Raw genomic sequence first — 6404 nt, 5'->3', positions numbered from 1 at the left:
GACGATCGTGGAATGAAGATTGTCCGGTATTGATTGACTTGAGGGTGTTTAGGGTGTCGGTGAATGGTGATTTTTGGCGATTTCGATAAGTCTAGGGGATGTTTTTGTACGACGTACGTAGAACGGGTAGTAGAGGAGAGTAGTGGAATAGTGTCTGGAGTGATTCTAATACGATTTGCTAAATCTAACTAGTCGGTCAATCGAATAGATATGAACATCGATGATAAAGGGTGTGTGGTGAATTCTAGGCGCGATGTTTTTGACACGGGTATTATTTTGAAAGTATACAAGGTGTTTCAAACGACGAGTACTTTCAGCGAGACACGAGGTATTGTAACAACGTGCGTGATACGGAATTGTAGCAGCGTTCGGACGACGGATCATCTCTAGACTCCCCGAGATCTGAAATATGAAACTACCTGTATAACGAACCAACGATATCTAAATTTTACGAGTGGCACTTTGACTACCTAACGTGCCATCCACAACACAAAGTGGTATTTCTATTGTACTCCACCGCGATCGATTTTTGAAAGAGCCTGTAGTTAAAGGACATTGTCGCAGTTTGCTCGAGCTCGAACTTGATCGAACTGCAATTACGTTGATTGAAAGGGTAACACAAGCGGCGTGAGAACTTCGGATCGAAGCGGTATCGACAACTTCGACTAGCTGGACCACTGTACTCTCCCTCCCTCCCGCGATTCTCTCTCTTTCTGTCTCTCTGTGTTCGTGTGTACCACGATGATAAATTCCCCGGGAGATCGATCAACCGTGAGAACAACTACAATCCTGCGCAAACCGGGACGAAATGGCGTTACAAATAACTTGTTGATTCGCTTCAACGGCTATCTCCACCGGTTTGGAACGCCCGAGCAGCATTCCACGGATTCCTTATCGCCAAAATTCTATCCTCTGCTTATCACGTTGGTTGGTACGTTCGTTCTATAGGTCGATCCAACTTCGGGGATCAACGTGAAGACGCGTCGGAACCTTAAACTTGGATATTGTCTGACACGAATTGTACCTATGCTTAGGCCTGAAGTGTGAATTAACCTACATACACATACGTATATTATATCGGTGAACTTGTGAAATTGAACGCGAGACAGTGTAGTCATGAACTGATATACAATTTACATCCGGTATCTTTTGAATCACCCTATAGAGCACAGGTTCGAAAAACACCCGACAATGCATAATCCCTTCTAAAAGCAGTGACAACTATCCATCACGAGAAGTATTATTTTCAATATTCTATCTATAAACTGCTTCAAAAATAATGTACCTGAATAAAGTAAGCAGGTTTAATAATAAATGAGCAAATCTCCGACACGACGTAGTTCAACCACCCTCAGTATAAGAAGAAGAAGAAGAAGAGGAAGAAGAGGAGGTGGAGAAGATGCAGCGAGGCTGGTTGCACGGGAAATTGCATTGCCGCATAATTGGATGCCGGATGTTTATGCGAGAAATTACATCGGCGCGGAATCCGCAGCTCCACGACGTTATTACTTAATTCACGTCGATATTGCTTTCAGCAGGTCGCGGTGGAACTGTCACCAGCCATTATGGGCCGATACCCTTGCAAACTCGCCATTATTTCACGGAATAATGGAACGCTGGTTCCTTGGATTAATTTCTCCGCGGTTGCTGCTCAATCTTCCGCGAGAAATGCCTCTTCTTTTTCCCTCTGTCGTCGGTCCTGAACGATTCGAAGCACGACTGTGCTCAGAATTCTGATGAAGTTTGCGTCTCGTGTATCTGTGAGTGTCAACGGTGGACTCTGAGGACTGGTATTAAGGCACAGAGAATGATTCTACATGTAAAAATGTACAACTTCTTCTGGACAAACTTTATTCCATCTTTTTTGTTTAGTTTTACATGTAGAATCAGTCTGTATAATTCTTGGTCTACGACTGGCTCGAAACACTGCCTGTTATCAGTCTGACTATAGAATCCTCTCCACGATCAACATGAAACGCTATATAACTCACACAAAAGGTAATTCAATACTCTTACAGGCCGCCATATTGGCTGACAATTAGCCAGACAACCACCATACACCCGGCAATTACACTCCATCAGGTAAATGACCATCGATTCCACCTACCTAGCCGTATACAGAAACTCTTTACCAGCGTCAAACGCAAATATTCTCAAGTTGCAACGAGGCTCCGTTGTCACGTTAATAGACACCGGAAGAGAAACGATATCCGTTTCCACGAGGGACCAGTATCGATACCCATGGGACTCGCTATCGATAGAAGACTCTCAGAGAGGGAGAAAGAGAGAGAGAAACTTGAACCTCTTAACGCTACGTGACGGTTCAGGAATTCAGCGAACGAATTAAGTAAAATCCTCGCTTGTATCGAGGCTTTATCATGCCGCCATGGAATTGCCACCTGACCCTCTTTCAATCCTGTTTACTACCTTAGAAACGATGCGGGAAATTTTCCTATCGCCAAATCTCTAGAGACCTCCGAATTTTCACCCCCCTCAAATGAACGACGCGTCGATGACTTAACACTTATGCTCACTCGTACTTGACACTAATAAAATTTCTCCCCGGCCTTCTTGGAACGTGGAGAGGATCGATTTTTCACGTGGTTATTCATTAAAATCAACGACAAGAATAGCCGCGACGACCCACATGCTAAGGTCAACGATGAATGCCTGGCGGAGGACAGTGGTCGCTTATGGTAACCTAACATAACCTGAATCACAAGGAAAACACCTTCTATCGTGGGGGAAATTCAATTGTACAGTGGAATGAAACTGCTTTTCATCTCTTTCACGGATAGAATGCTATTATAAGAGCATACGTGAGCTCGTTAACGTAGGCACAAAGAGAGGGAGAGATTTTCACGTTTCGACAAAGAGGAAGGAGGGATTTTTCACGTTGGACGCCGGATATTAGCCACGTAGACGACGACAACGACTCTGTGAATAGCTGGACTGCGCTAGTAGGTGTAGGCGTTGAAAAAAATGTTCCATCGCAAACACCGGGCGGACTTCAAACGATCTTCCCCCGCCCCTCCTGCCCACCGCTGGTTTGGTTTGGTCGCGCGACTGAAAAGCAAATCAGCCACGGCCCCTTCGACGCTCGGCCTCTGTAACGGGTGACTCGAAAAAATCCGATTTGAAGAATATGTTTCGGTGAGAAAAAGTTCTGGCAAAATTTTCGCCAGAATCGCCATCTCAGTATTCTGTACAATTCACGGTGTTCACCGTGTGATTCTCGTAACGAGAAGCAGAGAGTTATTTAAAAAATCCTCAATCGAGAATATTTCACGTCGGAAGATGAATTTGACTGTGCAGAGCGAAAGGAAGTTGAAGAAGATACACAAGGATCAGCAAGTGAACTGCTCTGTGACAGAATGAATAATAAATGAGCACCCAGTATGTAACAGCGTCGACAGACGTCTCAAAGAGACCGTCAGCAGCAGCCCCTCCACTACGTGGCCTAATAAATTCATTCTGAATTTCGTGCATCGGCGTATTGCCCCCACTCTGTTCGCTTTCTACCTGTGAATCTCGACTCACCAGCCGATTCTAATTACGAGTTTACTGGCTGAATGTGAAATTTACGACGCTTTTTATCACGATCCTCGTCTCTTTTGCAAATGAGGGCTACCTTATTTCCCCTTTGACATAGAGTATTTTTCCCCAGTAGAATAAGAATTTCAAAGCTTTCCGACGAAACCTCGAGAAAATCGCATATAATGGAAAAATTCATGATCCCCGGGGTCTCTAAATGAAAGGCCAGCACTTGGAACCTGACCTAGAAATCCACGATCCTCAAATTTAGAAAGCTCTAACTAATTTGAAGATCCACGATTCCCAGGAACTGCAGCAGAAGCGCGAAATTTTGAAAGAGCGAGAAAAGGATCCTCGAGTTCCTCGACAAAAGGCAAAATTTCGAGAGCTCTGTCTACCAACCCAAAGATTCACCATCCTGTCATCTGCGAGTCACCATAAAAGCCATTATGAGGCTTCCAACTGGTATCTAGCTTCGCTCAAGTTCGAGTTAGCACCGCAAACAGGCTGAACGCAACGCACGAACCAATCTGCCCGAAACTAATGGCTGGCTGAGCGGTGTGGCATAGTCGAAGACACCATCCCGAGGTAGACGTAAGCTACGATCGTTCAGATAATCCCGATAGCGTGCGGGAAAGGCAGCCATCAAACTTGCTCGCGGAGTTTGCCAGATGCAAGACCGTGGCCCGTGAACGAGACACTCCAGAGTTTGGGAACAGACATTCCAGGAAGAAGCGGTGTGCTTTACGAGGGATTCTGGCTGGAACAGAGGCAACAGAGGACGTAGAGAGAATCCTCGGGGAGATCCCGCATAATTCACTCGTGAGGAAGGAATAAAGTAGTGCTACTTCTCTGGTTTATCGATGCTGTGAACAATTGGAGACGTGACTGCGGTTAGGACGCTCGTGAAATTTAGGTTTATGAGCTTTCGATCCTGATAAAAATGTCTACGAGTAAATATTCAGATCTGCCGCTTATCTACGTAATTCCTGATTTACGACCAACTTAGAACGCCCGATGATGATCAAAATTGCGTGACAATTAGTCTACGGCCATCTTAGAACACCCGATGATGATCAAATTGGCGTGACAATTGGTCTACGATCAACTTAGAACACAATGCAGCGTAGTGGACTTAACGAACTGATACGACTGGGAAGAAATCCAGCACAAACTGACAGTCCAAGACGATTTCAAGGAAATACAACGTGGATCTGACTTGTGGATAAACTATCTCAAGTAAACAGACGGTTCAAAGGTGTCTTTTCCTCCGAGAAAAATCTCGTTCGAGGAAATAGCGGTACTGGAACGTTTCTAACACCCGGTACGTAGGCCAAGAGACAGACTACCGGCAGCGTGTACTTCGTAAGTATGCAGGAAGTCCTTGTTGTCTTCGTTACACAGTGATTGCGGTCTGTCCCTTCTCCCTCTGGAGTTCTTGGCGTTTCTCTGCCTCTGCCTGTGGGCCCCAATAATTCGCTCACGCTCGAGGAAAGCGACATTTGTCACAATATGGCGACGAGCCGAGAGAGACTATACGTACCGGTGGAAAAATAGGAGGGGAAATATAATCGTCGAACAGAACGAACGATGGACAAATATGACATGGAATAATAGGGAAGAGAGAAGAATGCATGTTGGATGGAAGAATAAAATAATGACGGTGCAGCAATTAACGAGAAACGAGGCTTCAGCGTCGCTTTCTTGCGGCGACAATCGAATCGTTAGGCGAATGAAAATTACGTGCGACAAAAGAGCGACGGGAAGGCTGCCACGACAATCCGGAAACATCGATTAAAATTCTTGACGCCGCAACGCGATCGACGCTCCCATTGTGCCATTCTTTCTCCGTCTCTCCCGTTCCTTTTTTCCATTTCTCCTCTCTTTCCCGTGATAATATTAACGTCCACGGTTCTAGTCACACGCTTTTTTCCTGGCGTCCATTAACGTTTCAATTACCCACGTCGTGCACACCTGTTTTTCCTCTTTATCGTTCTCTCGATCGTAGACTTATTTGTTGCGCTCTCTCTCTCTCTCTCTCTCTCTTTTTCTCTCTCATCTTTTTCCCGTTTCGTTACATTCTACTCTACGCTTTTCTGGTAAATGTTATCGATTCCGCGTTTGCACTTGATTCTCGTCACGACTGAACACGAGACGCCTTTTGTCTTGCGTTTCTCGTTCAGAAAACAATTCTTTCACAAAATACGAAAGTTTGAGATTTCGAGAATTTGGCTCTTTGAAAGCTGGAGAAGTTGGAAATTTGAGAGTCTCGAAGTTGGAAATTTCGATGTACGAAAATTTTCAAGCTTGAAAATCTGAAAGTTTCGACTACGCAACCTTTTCATGTTTTTCACTCGGAGACTAGAACACCAAGTCCATTGAACGCAGAAACATTGACCGAGACGATAAAACAGGGGGCAAAGAAACGACGAGAAAAGATGGTACACAGTGAGAATTGTCCTTCCTCCTTCGTGCTCTACAAAAAATTTCACATCACCAGACACTTCATCGTAGACAGCGTCACGTGGACGCCAGAATCGTCTAGCCAGCGACGAGTAATCGACGCTCAGCCGTGTTTTGAAGCGGTTACGACCGCTTCCCTTCCTTTCTTCAGCCGTTTTACGGTTGCATTATCGTTCGACTGCTGCTTCAAATCCCCAAGAACGTTTTCTTTTACGATCCCGCTTCAGACTTGGCGAATCGTACTTTTCCCGTTCTAACCTCAAAAATAATCTGGAATAAACGAGGCTTGTCACTGTTTCTCCATAATCGTACATAGACATCGAATACCCCTCTGAATTTCGAATATTTCAATACTAAACGAAAAGGACACAATTCCAGATTATTCCAAAAGCAATGGAATTTCGATG

This window comes from Habropoda laboriosa, unplaced genomic scaffold, assembly GCF_001263275.1.
Source record: "Habropoda laboriosa isolate 0110345459 unplaced genomic scaffold, ASM126327v1 scaffold295, whole genome shotgun sequence".
In the NCBI taxonomy this organism is placed as follows: domain Eukaryota; kingdom Metazoa; phylum Arthropoda; class Insecta; order Hymenoptera; family Apidae; genus Habropoda; species Habropoda laboriosa.
This window is presented reverse-complemented; position numbering follows the sequence as displayed.